Consider the following 15,083-nt stretch of genomic DNA (forward strand, 5'->3'; position numbering starts at 1 on the left):
AACTGTGTCTAACTGGCTCCCACCCCCTCCTCCACCAAGAACCCTCATGGGCTGCATGTCCAGATTCTCTTTCTCGGCAAACAGCCGTCCGGGGAGCCCATGCCATTTTGGGGAAGAAGCAGCACTTAACTCTTTATGGTCACTGGGAGGCCATCTGCGAGGCGATCACTCGAACGCATTGACTGATGAGCAATTTCACAGCTGAGGAGAGCTCATGCCATTTTCCCAAAAAGGACCTAGTTGACTCCCAGACTGATTACAGTCACCGGGAGACCGACTCATCTACACAGCACTCGCATGCTTCCAGGGCTGAAGACGGACCCCTACAGACTCTCGTTAGTGTCCTCGGGCCACCGTAACAAAGTGCCCCAAACTGGGTGGCTTCAAGCAGCAAAAATGCGTCCTCTCAGTTTTGGAGCCCAGAAATCCGGTGTCCATCTATGACCAGAGGAACCTTTCCTTCCCTCTTCCGGCTTCTGGTGGTGGCCTGCCACCCGTGGGGTTCCTTGGCTCACATCTGCTTCCCTCGACCTCTGCTCTATGGTCACATGATGCCCTCCTTGTGGGTTTCTGTCTCTGTGTCTAAATTTCCCTCTTCTTAGAAGGACACCAGTCATATTAGATTAAGATCCTACCCTCCTCCAGTATGACCCCGTTGTAACGTGACTAATCACTTTTGCAAAGGACCCGTTTCCAAGTAAGATCATATTCTGAGGTACTGGGGGCTAGGTCCTCTACGTATGTTTTAGGGGAGCTCAATTCAACCTATGGCAGACACACCTGTCAAACAGAAGTTGTCACTGAAGGGGAGGGTGGAAACAGCACAGGTGAGCTGGTGCCTGAGCCCAAGGCTTAAAAGCATCCCCCGACACTCAGATAAAACCCCAACACTAAAGCTCCAAATCTGCTCACCTCTCCAGTCTCGCCTTCATCTCTCTCTGCCCTGCTCCATCCACAAGCACCTGTATTCCTAAACCTGTCAACTCCTTCAACACAGGCTGTTCCTTCGGCCTTCAATGCACGTCCTGCCCATTTGATACCTGGCTGGCCCTTCGGAGCCATCAAGTCTCAGTGTAAACTGCCACTTGCTCATGGAAGCCTTTCCGGATCCCCTGGTTAGATTAGGCATCCCTGCTCCATCACCTCCCCCCACCCCCGTTTTAATTTTCACAGCATCTTAGACACCCACTTTGCAGCTCTTATCACCGACATAAGCAGCTCTGTTTTACCTGTCTCCCCCACAGTCTGGAGGTTCCAGGAGGATGGAGATCTTGAATATCTATTCATCCCCATACCCCTGCTACCCACACAGGGACTAGGCACTCAACAATATATTTAGTCCGATGGACAGACGGAGGAATGACTTTTGAAGCGATCAACTTATACTGTTGGAAAAGCCATAGTCCACCCCCGCCCCCAAGACTTTAGAGCCGGTTTTGTGGCACAAGAAAGCCTAAAAGAGCTCTGAACCGCAAGATAAACCAAGCCCTGATCCACAGCCTTTCCTCTGTCTTGGTCAGGAAGAGGTTTAGGAAAATGCTTTAATCTGAAGAGCCTGTCCCCACAGGCTGCAGACTCTGAGAAAGCCACAGAACTTCCCCCCCGGACGACCTTCTCCTCTTCCAATGCGAGAAAATCAGACCCCACCTCCTGGGGTTGTTACAATGAAGACCCCATCCCCCATCCCCCATTCCTGCAGGAGCTAAATCCACACTGGGGTTGGCGGGGCAGGGTCCTTTTTAATTCCTCAGTGACATGTCAGCCTTGAGATGACTGAACCCAATTAGAAATCAGAAATTTGAGGAAACGTTTTCCTCTCACGGCCTCAGGTTTCCCATTTATAATATTTAAAGAAATTTCTAGGATAGCAGTTTCTAAATTGAGTTTCAGAGAAGCATCTCAGGGGTCACCACTGTCAGGGGACAGGAGGAAGCGGAGGACCAGGGGATGGGACACCAGGCCCCCTGCTGCACGTAACCCACAACAAGTCCACTTTTTTCTGCTCATTCAGATGTTGGGGGTTTACATGAGATTCTTTTTTAAGAAACAGATTGTTACCGAATAGTATTAATAATCAACCTTTTAAACTCCAAACTAGAAAAAGGGTTCCTGACTTGAATTTTACGGGCCAGTAAGTTTAATAAGCGGGGGACTGCCTAGGGTCGGCGACCTTTCTTTCCAAGTAAGGACACCACAGAAAATACAATCGCCATCTGTAATTACCCATCATGTCACTTTAAAAAGGACATTTAACACCAAAAAGATCTGAAGGACACGGTCTCCAACTAAAGGGCTGTTTATTAAGTTCACTAGCATGCCTCCTGGAAACGGTGTATGTTTCTCGTTGTGTGTGTGTGTGTGTGTGTGTGTGTGTGTGTGTGTGTGTGTGTGTGTGTGTGTGTCTTTTAATACTGCTGGCAGCTGGTTGAAAACATCACCAAGTCTCAACCCTGGTCTGGGGGCTGGGTCTCTGTATTGTAATTTCTTGGGAGCTTGTTAAATACCCAGATTATGGGTGCAGCCTGAGAGAGATGAGAGAGAGATCCTCCCGATGTGGCTGGACCTGGGAGACAGTCCTTAGAACTGCCAGAGTCTCTTGTTTTAAACCTCAGGTGCCGGATCAACAATTTTATTCTGACACAGGCACACAGCACCTGACTTTGCAGGTCCTACACAAACATCTGCTGAATGAATGAATGACCTTTGAGTAGGGAATGGTGAAGTTTCAGGCCCCTCTGGACAGCTGCCGAAGTCTCCTCATTGGCCCTGTCTCCATTGTCTGATCTGTTGTCCCCCCAGGAACTGCAGTTCTGTCTGTATTTCACACCTGCCTGCCCACCCACTTCCTCTACCCCTGCAAATGTGCATTCAGGGGCCTGAGCAGACTTCGGTGCCAGCTCAGCTGAAGATGCGGCAAGGGGACCAGATAATCTGACAGTCAATCAGTGTGTGAGTAAGCAGGAACGGAGCTGGTGAATTATGGCCCCAGTGGGGCCTCAGCACCTGCGAATCACGTGAAATCGCATCGCAGTCCAAAACTCGTCTTCTATTTATGTCTACGGCTTAAGTTGGGAAAAGTTCACAGCACCTACACTGAAGTTACAGGAGTTCAGAAAATCCCACAAGAGCTTAGCTTTACCTAGGACGGCTTCTGAATACACTGGCGCCTCCAGCTGGATCAGTGGTTCTTGACCTGGGCTGCACACTGCAATCACCCAGAGAGCTTTAAAAAGTACTGACACCCCCACTCTCCAAGGACTCTGATGTCATTGGACTAGGGTGCAGCCTGGGAATCAGAATGTTTAAAAGCCCCCCATCTGGGTGACTTGCATGTACGACCAAGGCTGAGAACCACCAGGCTAAAAGCTGGTCCTTCTTGCTTCATGGCCAGCTGAAAGCTGATAGTGAAGGGAAAAAAACAGTTCCCACTGACAGTTTCTGAAAGTGGGAATCTCAGGTCAGCGGCGAGGGGAATACTTAGAAAATTAGGGCACGTTCTTCTTCAGAATTAATAATCCTTCATATTTCTTCCCAGCTACTCAATGAGGAGAGAAATGAGTGAGCACAGGAATCACAGGTGCCAAACCCAAAGGCCAGTGCATTTTTATAGGGGGCAGTTGTTGCCCTTGCCCGCTCAGCATCCTTATTCTGGGAGTTACACCACCCTGGCTTTCTTGGATATCCATTCCCCTTGACCATAACCAGGCTGGTTTGGTGGAGTTGACTCCGTACACAGCTTTAGGAGTGAGCCCGTGACGCAGGCCACACATATTACTTCTGACTAGAGTGACTGGCTCAGGATAGACATCAGTGTGCCCCATCAGACCTAATACTAGGTAATACGAGGACTTTTTTCTGATGCACTTAGACCTGTTAAAATGGAAGCTTGGAGTAGCCAAGGGCCACCATAAAAGGGGAGCCTAACTAAGAATGAAACCCCCAAGAGGGAGATCAGGACTGTGAGATGGAGAGACAGAAAGAGCATGTCCCGATGACAGTGAACTCCTGGATCCAGCCATTCCTGAAGCCCTTGTTTACACCTAGATTTTTTTTTTTTTTCATGAGCCAGCAAGTTCCCTTTTATTTGCTGAAGCCAGTGTGTGGTGGATCCCCGTTACTTGCTTCAGAAAAAGCCCTGACAAATGCAATCTTAGAGGTCTCTAAGTCAGACACCCCTCTCTGGGTTTTACCAATTACCCCATCCCTCTGTCTGGGTTCTGTGGAATTTCTAAAAGGAAGAGAAAGTGGGTAAGTAAGGACCACCTCCTCTCCCTAGACCACTAGATCCCCCACACTATACAGCTGCTAAGTTTACACATATGCAAAGGCCATATCGTCCCTTGAGCAAAACTCGATTTCATAGTCTCCCTCCCCATCCATTATCCCTGGACACAGAATCGCAGACTGCTTGGAAGGGGTCATGATGGAGCAATCACCTCGGTGTAGATGAACCGTGCTGTGGGCAGGTTAGCCCCTGACAGAGGAGACGGGCCCTTGGCATCTCCTGAAGACCAACCGTGAAGTGATGGAGAAGCCTCACCGAAAAACGCACTGCTTGGGTTCTTCCTGCACTCCCAATTATTACCTCTTCACCACGTGCCAACACTGTGCTAGAAGTTTACATGCATTCTCTGATTTAACCTTGCAACCACCCTATGAGGGAGTCCCGAGTCTTCTTCTAACTTTGCAGATGAGAAACTGAGGCTCAGAGAGCTCACTTACCCAAGGCCTCACAGCCTTTAGGGGGCACAGCTGGGATCTGAGACCAAGACTTGTTTCGCTCGGAAGTCTGAGCCAAATCTGGCCCACTGCCTGTCTCTGTAAATAAAGCTTTATTGAAATGAAGCCTGCCCGTTTGATGGCATAAGATTGCGGTCAGGCTACTTCGAAAGAGTTGAGTTGTTGTGTCAGAGACTGTGGACCTACAAAACTGAAAATACTTGCTCTCTGGTCCTTCAGAGAAAAAGTGGCTGACCCCTGGCTTGAACGTTCACACGGCAGTTTACAGCCTGTGACAGCTCACGTGTCTCACTGGTTCATTTGCTCCTCACGCAGATCTGTGAGGTCAGGGAGACTACATCATTAGCCTATTTTATAGAGAGGTGTGGTGGTGGCCTGAAGTGAGCCTGATGCTTGGGGCCAGGCTGTGGGACAGTCCCTGGGCATTCTACGACATCATGCTGCTTCCCATTCCCATAGGGTCCTGACATGTCCCGAAGGGGGTTAGTGGCCTCCTGGAGAGAACCACTGATGTGCTGGTGCCACTCACAGTGGCTCCTGGGGTTCCCAGAGAACACTGAGGCCAAAGGCTGCCGGGAAGGCTTGGAAAAACAGAAAATAATGATGCTGGCTGGAGGCAGGCTGGGGCCACGCCAGGGAACACCTAAGGACCTAAGACTGCAGGTCTGTCACGATGGGATCAGCAGTGGGGTTCACTGGGAAGAGGCACGCCAGCCCCTGCCCCTGACAGGACACCTCTGCCACCTGCCTTCCTCCCTCTCCTCAGCACTTAGCACCAAATCCTAAGTGCTAAATCCCAAAAGACAGGTGCTCTGGTTTCAGGAGGGAGGGGGTTGGTTAGTCCTCCCTCCAGCCCCCCACTGACCATCTCCAGATCATCTCTATCGAAGAACACAGCACAGAGCAGCTGGCAGAGCACGGGAGGCTGGAAGATGTGTAAGGAGGGAGAGGAGAGACGGAAAGGGACCGAGAGAGAGAAAGGGAAAGCGGGCTGAGCAGGAAGGTGACGTGCAGGGAGAGGAGAGGTGGGCGACACTGTTCCAGGGGAAAACTAACAGAAAAAGAAAGTGGCTACTCCACAGACACAGACGGACAGATGTGACAAGGTAGGAGCAAGGGAGAGTAAACAGGGAAGGGAGGAGAAAGAGGGGGAGATGGATACGGGCGCCAAGTGCCCTTGCCCCCACTCCTGCCTGGCGATGCCCTGACTTTCAGCAGAGGGGAGAAATGTGTTAACAGAGGCCTTGATCAGAGCAACATGGGGGCGCAGGGAGACAAAATCCTCAATTTCTAAGCCCAGGGTTAAGCCGGTAAGTTTCCATCCCATTTCCCTGATCTTACCGACTGGTTTAGAAGCAAGCACATGGCCACCTGGGTTGAATCAGTGAAACTCAGACCTAAATAATCTCGCTTCCCACTATGGACCAGAACAGGGAAGAGGCTGGGGCTTCTGGGGTCATCTTGCTACCACATAAAGCCCAAAGGTGAAGACATCCTGGAGAAAAGCAGAGCTGAGCGATATAGAGAGACAGAGTCCTGACAGAAACTGAGCCCCTAGACCCAGCCATGCCTGAAGCCCACATAAGCCCTGGACTTTTCAGTTACATGTGCCAATAAGTCACCATACAAAAAAAAAAAAGCTCAAGTTTGATTATCTGTTGCTCATAACCATGAGTCTCAAGCTGTATGTCAGGACCACCGTGCGGTGATAAAAATCTGATTTTCCAATCAACAAAATAGTTTGGGGCAATTTTGCTTGGACACTTGCTTCTCTGGTCAGTTAAGGCAAGAGAATCATCCATAAAACCCCACAGATTCCACCAAAGCCCAGCAACTTCAGCTCCTGCCTCGGAGATGCCAAAACCAGCCAGCTCTGCGGCCCAGGAGGGCAACAAGTGGAAGCCTTTCTCCTTTGTCCTCTCGATCGTGAACGGCTGAAGGCTCACAGTGCTGGCCGCAAAGGGAATGCTCAAAAATGTTATCGTCCATTCGAAAACACCTACATGTGTTAGCTCCATACAAAGCACTGCAGATACAGTCATGAGCAAGAAGAGACTAGATGCGGGGGCAGCAGCCAGCCCGCCCAGGACCTTGAAGGCCATGTTAAGGATCTCGGTTGTCACGCCTGTGAACAATAGGTAATTGTGGCAGAATTTTAATCTGGGTTCGGGGGCCAGATTCTCACTTGGAGATCACTTTGATTGATTGGATTTGGGGCCAAAGTGGATATGGAAAGATCCATTTGGAGACTGTTTCATAGTTTGGACCAGGGTGGTGGGGATGGAGAAGGAGATGGAAAAAAGCGGAAGAACAGAGGTCGCAGTTTACATCCTGTTAGTCACATCTGGCCCCTGGCCAGTTTTTGTAAGTAAAACTTTATTGGAATACAACCACAGCCGCTCATTTTGTTATTGTCCATGGCTGTTTTATGCTCTAAGAGCAGAGTCGAGTAGGTGTGATGGAGACCACATGACCTGCAAAACTGAAAATATTTACTATCTGTACAGAAAAAGTTTGCTGACCTCTGACTTAAAAGGTTAACTCAGCAAGACTTGGAGATGGGGCACCATGGAGAGGAAGGGCCAAAGGTCACACTTAAATAAAATATAGACCTGCCCAACTGTGTAGATACGCAAGATGGGGCCACTAGAGAAGACCCAGTTTTGTTGCTGTGGGGGAAGTAAATTTGATTCAAACAATCCACGAAGCCACAAGCCACCGTCTCAAGGACATTAGGGCAGGCCAGTTACAGGCAGAGAGCACGTGCAACTTTTAACCTAACGGCGCTGTGTTTTCTATTCTTGGCGCTGGTGCACTGTGTAGCCTCTAAGCACAGATTTCTCCTCGCGGGCTATCAGTTTCCTCATCTGTGCAGAATGGGGATGCAGGAGCATGGATAAGGAGTGTGAATGCCTGGTCTGCACTGTATAGTTCTACAGCTGTGTTACTTGCTATTTCTTTTCCTGGTGCTATGAAATCAGCTTAAGTCAGAGAATTCCTCCCTGAGGAGTGTTACCGGGACAAAGGCACAACCAGACTCAGGTCCTGATGACAGGGAATGGGGCTGCCCACGCTGACTCTGTGTACTTGACGGAAGAAAAGGACTCGCTCCAAAAGATACAAATGCCTCCCCCGCCCCCGCCCCCTCCCCCGCCCCCGGCTCCTAACGCCAACCACTTACCAACCAATTTTTGTTGCTACACTTCCTGGTGGGAGCAATCATAACAAAAGATCTAAGGTTGTCTATCGCTTGCTGAGCCCAAACTGTGTAAGGCAGGAATGGCAAAACATGCAGGCAGACCAGAGGCGAGCTGATGATAAAAACCCTAGAAGTGGCCTTGTATTGTACATACACACCCACATGCATGCACCACACACACACACACACACACACACACACACATCCATAGCCTTCCAGACACACAAGACATGTCACCTGTTAAACAAAGACATTGCTTCCTTCCCCTGGAGCACTTTTAGCAGCAGCGAAGACTATGGTTTTGCAACCATCTCGGTGTCATGGAGAGAGCCATTAGCTGGGCATCAGGGGTCCTGGCTTCAAACCCCAGCTCTGTTACTCTGAGCAAGTCCCTTCTACTCTCTGACCTCAGTTTTCCCATCTGTAAAGTGAGGGGTTGGACTCGATAATTTCTGAGGCCCCTGCCGGTTCTGACCACTATGATTCTAGAGCAGAGGTTAAAACGGGAAGCCTCAAGATCGAATACAACCGACACACAAACCTGGGGGGGTTATTTAGTACCGCGTCATGTGATGCTAAGAGATTTTTTCATTGAGCGCTACCATTTTTAAACTGGGCGATTTCTCATAAAAGTCACGGTCTCTGACTTCTTTTGAAAAATTCCAAGATCCGGCAGCCCTGGTCCCTCAAAGAAGGGATGTACTAAGGAGGACATAACACCACTTAAGTAGAAGTCCTGCCCAAGAATGCATAGCCTGAGTCTAACCACAAGAAAACATCAGACAAACCCAAACTGAGGGATATTCAGTAAAGCAGCTGGTCTCTCCTCGTCAAAAGACGTCCAAGTCACAAACAGCAAAGGCTAAGGGGATGTTTGAGCTTAACACAGCTGCTAAATGGAACATGTGGTCCTGCGTTGGATGGTATGTCAAAAAAAAAAAAAAAAGATAAAGGAGATTATTGGGACAATTGCTGAAGTTGGAATATGGTTAGATAAAAGTCTGAATTCAAAGTCAAGTTTACCGAATCTGGTCACTCTGTCTGGTTATGTAAGAGAGTATGCAACCTAATCTCAAATGGCTCCTAAAGATAAGAGAGACAGAAAATGGGGTGGGGGTGGCAGATTACACACTGATGAATCTGAGTAAAAGGGGTCCAGGAGTCCTTTGCACTGTTCTTGCAACTTTTTTGTAAGTTTGAAATTAAATCGAAATAAAAATCTAAAAAATAAAAATCATCATGTAATCGAGTGGTTCTTAGCCTGCAGAATCCTCTGGAGGGCTGGTGAAAACTCGGACAGCTGGACCCCTCCCCAGAGCTTCTGATTCAGTAGGTCTGGAAGGAGGAAAGCAAGAATTTGCATTTCTAGCAAGCTTTCAGGTGATCATAACGCTGCTGGCCTGAGACGCATTTTGAGAAACCCTGGCACAATCTGGTTTAAACTGTGTTAGTGACCATGAAAAGAATAAGACCCAGGAAGAGTTTTTAAAAAGCATGACTGGGAGAGGGATGCGGTCAGGGGCCCATGTTTTTCCAATATAAACATTTCTGTATCATTTTATTTGTTTCCAGGTATACATATTTTGATGCCTACAAAGCACCTAGATCAGTGCCTACCTGGCAAGTAGCAGACAGTCAGTACGTGTTAGGGACCAGCTGAGACCTGCATTTCTAAAATACAGCACAGACGCCAGGCGACACAGGTGCTTTCTGCATCTGTTGGGGGGAGGGGGGAGAAGGGAGGGCGGGGAGCAGCATTTCCGCCTCATTCTGGAGAAGAAGAGTTCTTTGGGTTACTCCGATGGTATACATGGAATGGCCACCACCGAGCCAGGTCAGACCCAAACTTCTTAAAATCTCTCCTAATGCTGAGACGAGAATGTGTGGTTCAGGCAGCAAACTTCTGTCAAGACACGCGCCCTTCCTCCCCCTCTTGCAAGGTGGGTAATGAACCTTGGCTTCAAGCCTCATTAAACCCCATTATATAATCACCCCCATCCTGAGTCTCTTTCAAACCCTTCCAGTGGCTGGTTTCTTGGGAGTACATAGTCTGGCGTCATCAGTCTTTATTGCTACTTGCTGCTGCCTCCTTCAACAAATCAACCTTCTGACTCAGCGTCAGGCACACGAGGCCAGGCCTTCAACTGAGGGTCAACTACCCATCGCCTGCGCCCCAGGATGAGGAACAGGAGTTGCCTGGAGAAGAGATGAGGTGAGAGCAGGGTGAGATGGAGCCAGGTGAGGGCATGCTGTCTTTCAAGACACCTCGTGAAGGACAATGTTTCCTGAGACAGGGACCTCATATAAAACCCCAGCTGGTGTCATTAGGACCAAGATGGGGAAGTCTAGGAATCATCAGTCATTTGTTCCCTTTGGTAGCTGCTGCCCTGATGTGTTCAACCGCACAGGCAAGCTCATAAAGAAACGCCTGGAAGACTGCAGGTGGCAAAAGTACCCGGTCATTTCTCATCTCGCACCAGAGATGTCCGGGATGAATGAGGCGCAGAAGGGAAGCTGTCCACGACTCAGTTCTTGCGGCTGCTTTCTGCAGCTGCCCGGCCCCCAAAGGGACGGCCAGCACCTGGGACAATGGATGCCCTGAATATCAACACTGCAGTCCTGTGGCCTAAGGACGGGTGAGCTGGCGTGGGTGCTGCTCTCTGAGTGAACACGGCATGCTGGTGAACACGAGGCAGCCTTGGAATGAGGCTGTCCCCACGACACAATCTCTCAAGGGTGCCAGAGAGACAACTTGAACAAGTTAAGGCCCCTACGTGATGAGCGAGCAAATTTCGGTGAAGACAAGATTGCGATTTCATTCTGCAAGACTGTAGGATGGCGGATTCATAGGAGTACAAACCCCACCTCCTTCCTGACTTTGTGACCTGGGGCCAGTTACTTAAACCCTCCCAGCCCCAGTTTCTTCATCTGTAAAATGGGGGCCATCACGGTACCCACCTTATGGAGGACTGCGAAGCTTAAGCGAAATAATGTAATTGACAATGCTTGGAACATCGTCAACACAGAATAAAAGTCAGTTGCTATTATCATGACCATTGTCATCATTGTTACAAGCTATTCCATCGCATCACATATGGCAATAGCTCCCAAAGCTACCCTTTGTCGAGGCTCAGTATTCCAAGCGCCCGCCCTGTGCTGGGAAATTTACATGTCCTCCTCGTTTTGTCCTCACTACATCCTTGCAGGGTAGAAACGGACTCAGGGGTTTGGTGACTTGCTCAATGACATGTCAGCAACCACTTAGTTGCTATAAACCCAAAATCACTTCCATCAACCGGTAATGAATAATGACTTTCCAGCAAGGCAGCATTTTTTTTTTTTTCACTCTGAAAAAGTCTCTTTACAGGGATCACAGAGGCTGCCTGACCTAAGCCAGCTGAGATCAGAGATAACCTACAAGGTCCCACGAGCACACAGCTTGTTGGACCAAAAATGGTCCATCGGTGGACGGCATCCAATCAGACAGCACCAGGGTAACGTGGTGCGCCCAGATGCAACACGGAATAAACATGGAATAAATACGCTAAGTCCACTGTTCTCTCCTCCTCCAGGAGGCAGATTCACTCCTGAGTCAGCATCCTCCACGTTGAGCAGTAGAATTTAGTATTTTGTGTTTTGTCCATGGCTAACCTTGGAGACAGGTTCCTCCATGGAGACAGATGAATAGGACTCCTGCCACCCCCTCCCTCCCCTGCTCAGCACCCCCACACTAGAGAAGTAGAGAAAGTCCCAAGGATGTGAAGTCCTTCTTCCAGCCCATCGGAGGTGGACGAGCACCCTGAGGGTCTGAGGCTCTGCTATTCTACAGTCAGATCAGCCTAATGCTGTCTCCAGGCATTACGGTCAGGGGTAACAAGGTGGTGTATCACCTCTCTTCACAGCAAAGGCACAGCCAGAGCCAATAGTGACAAACAGGCTGACAGGCTCAGCCTGGCAGGGACGCGGTCTCAGGGGCTCCCTTGGCTGGGCCAGCGGGAGAAAGGGTGGCACAGAAGGTTCTCTTCTGAAACTCCGAGTGGCAAGAGAGTGGGATTATTACAAGCAAGGGGGAACCAGCACCGGGCACCTGTGTTCTCCCAGCAGCCCCGCCCAGGGTCTCCAAAATCAGCATTCTAAGTGGGTCAAAAGATGTGCCTAGGAAAAGCTCACTGGGTAAGTCTTAGAATCGCAGAGTCTCTAAGCTCTGAAATAGACCATCGTGGAGTCTCTTACTCTGCAGCTGGGGAAACTGAGACTCAGAAAGAGAAAGGAATTTGCTGCACTGAAGAGACAGAATGCAGGCTAGAGTCAGATCTGGGTTCAAAACCTACAGTACAGGCAAGACCATTCGCCTTCTGAGCCTCAGTTTCCTTATCTATATAATGGGAATAACAACGCCTGCCTCAACGACTGTGACAAGGCAGGGACAAAGGTCACACGGGCCATTGGTGGCAGCACCAAGGCACTACCAGAGAGCTCCCCGTTTCCCAGTCAGGAGCCTGTGCCACCAGGCTGCCTCCATTTAGGACCAACAGAAATGGGACTCGTCCATGGGGTCCCAGCTACTATTTGGGTTACACACCCATTCTCCCAGTGAAACTCAAAATGCTATCTTTTTCCTTTCTGGGAGGTCAAAGGGTGACGTCTTTGCACTCAAAGGCCAGGACTGTCCAAAGAGGCAACTGTGCTCCTATGGGTTTCTTAGTGCCAAAAGCTGATTTTAATTAAGGACTTTACTCCCACCCACAGGCAGATGGAGAAGTCACTCCTCTCAGATGCAGACCAGGGCAGGCGTGACAGCCAGGAGCCTTGGTGAATTTTCACAACACTTTCTGGAAGGACCAGGGGCATAAAACACAAGTCTTTGGGTTTTTTTGTTGTTGTTTTGTTGTTGTTGTTGTTTGTTTGTATTAGCAAACTACAGATGTTTCTACTCTGGGCAAAACTAAAGTGCAGAGTTGTGGCCAAAATGCTGCCACACGCTCATAGCATGGAGATGGCCAAAGACAGATGGCTGCCAGAGACGGCTGCTCAGCATCATGCCAAGGTCAATTCCAAGCACCCTCAGGGTCATGGGGAAGTTGGTGGGGGGGGTGGTGGCCAACTGAAAGGCATTTAGCCACAGCCCCCAAATTAATCATGGAGCCAGAGGATGTAAATGCCATTAGGGAAAAGGTGTAAATAGAGACCATAACAATAGCTACCTTTTATTAAGCACTTACTGTGTGCCAGGCACAGTGCAGACAATTTGACATACATGAGCTTATCCAATCCTCGCCACCATCTATGAGATGAATCTATTGTTGTCCCCATTTTACAGACGAGGGAGCTGAGGCTCAAAGAGGCTCTTAACTTGCTCGAGGGCAGGCACGCTGCTCAGAAGTAGCAGAGCTGCGATTGGAACTCGGGCATGTCGGTCGTGAGCGCTATTTTGATTTGCTTGATTCAGGGCCTGCACCCCCTGGGCACTAAAAGAAGCCAAGCTCTGGCACTTCTCCTAACGGTCCCCATGGGTCTCTTCTGGTTCCGGGCCCTCAGCTGATCCCTGCAGTGGATACACGATCTACATTTGTGGGCTGTAAACGGAGTTCGCTGTTCTACCCCGGGCCGACTGTCCAGCTGGACTGAGGCACAGCTTCTGAACCCAACGACCTTGACACTTGACACACATAAGCCGGATGTTTACTACATGTGCAATTCTCCCGGGAGAGAATTAATAGATTTCTTAAAGGGTCCGCAGCCTCCCTAAAAAAAAGTGTAAAAACTCTATATAAAGGGAAAGAACAGAACCCCACATTTAGAGCGAGGCATCTGGCTGCGTATTTGAGGGGTCTGGGTTACCCAATCATGCGTTGATGACTAAGCTCACATACCCGAAGTCTGAAAGAACCAGATTCAAATCCTAGCTCAACTACTGATAGCTGAGTGATTTGGGGCAAGTTCCTTGACATCGATAAGCTTCCATTTCCTCATCTATACAATGGGAATAATCAATCTGTACCGTGGGTCATTCCGAGAACTGAATGAGATCCTGCCAGTACTGGTGCTCAGTAAACGCTAATGTCACTGCTCAGAAGAGCAACACACAAGGGACCCCTGGGGCTGTATTAAGGGCCTGGGGTTATTTCCTCCACGCTCTAGCAGCCCCTCCCCTCCCGAGTTCCCAGTCAACAGCAACTCTTATCTTCGGCGGGAGGACTGTTTGGGTCTTCTTCAGGGGCTCCCCACTCTGACCGTGTCTGTGGCTGTTCAGCAAAATGGACCTCTGGGCAGAGAAGATTAAATGCCTTGTAAGAAGACTTCAGCCCTTGATTACCAGAAAGTTCCATTTGCACTCAGAGCAATAACCACTTTGTCTGCAGCAGAATTCGTGGGAGCAGAATGTAAACCACTCCAGGCCATGCTCGGCCCAGTCTGAATTCAAATACATCTTTGAGATGTAAAGGTTATATGTGTTGACCTGCGTGGGGTAGGGAAAGAATTACAAAATGTAATCACAGGAGCCTGAGCCACAGCAGAGAAAGGGAAAACCTGTGACCAGGCAGCTGAGAAGCAAAAGAGAGAAAAAGGTTGATGTTTCTTTCCTTTAAATCCCGGCCTGCTTGCTTCCCTCTGTCATCCCTACACACCCGCAGGCAAAAAGCGCAGGGACACGGGGGGCCGATGACAATGGCCAGTCGACCTCCAGAGCACCGATGAAGCCCCCCTTTGGCAAACACGTCATGAGCATTTTCACCAAAGAAAATGAAAAGGGAGAGTGTGCCTGGCACGGCGGACGGCGTGCCTAGGTGCCCCGGGTGACTTACTTGCGGAGAAGTTGGCCTCGGTGTGGACGGGAGGGGTGGACGGCAGGAAAGGCCCATGTCCCACAAAGAAGGAGCGGAGGGAGCGCTCGCACAGGAGCGGGGAGCGCTGCTGCGAAGGGATGTTCTCACAGCTGCCCACGCTGCTGAGGAGCTTGAGGTTCAGGGGTTTGCTTTTCTTCTTGGCTCTGAAAGGGAGACGGAAAAAGAGGAGAGGGAAATGTATCCGCACGCACATGAAATAAGAGCACGGAGGGAGCCCCAGTCTCCTGAGCATGAGCTGAGGTGTTCTTCCTCCAGGAAGCCTTCCCTGATACTCCCAAGACCCACGCAGAGAAGTT

General features: G+C 49.7%; 1 protein-coding gene across 1 annotated transcript in view; it reads right to left on the reverse strand.

The window, feature by feature from the left end:
* Positions 1-15,083, reverse strand: part of KSR2 (kinase suppressor of ras 2) — a 366,625-nt gene that overhangs the window by 137,438 nt on the left and 214,104 nt on the right. The window lies entirely within an intron of this gene.

This window comes from Pteropus vampyrus, unplaced genomic scaffold (assembly GCF_000151845.1).
Source record: "Pteropus vampyrus isolate Shadow unplaced genomic scaffold, Pvam_2.0 Scaffold23, whole genome shotgun sequence".
Lineage (NCBI taxonomy): Eukaryota > Metazoa > Chordata > Mammalia > Chiroptera > Pteropodidae > Pteropus > Pteropus vampyrus.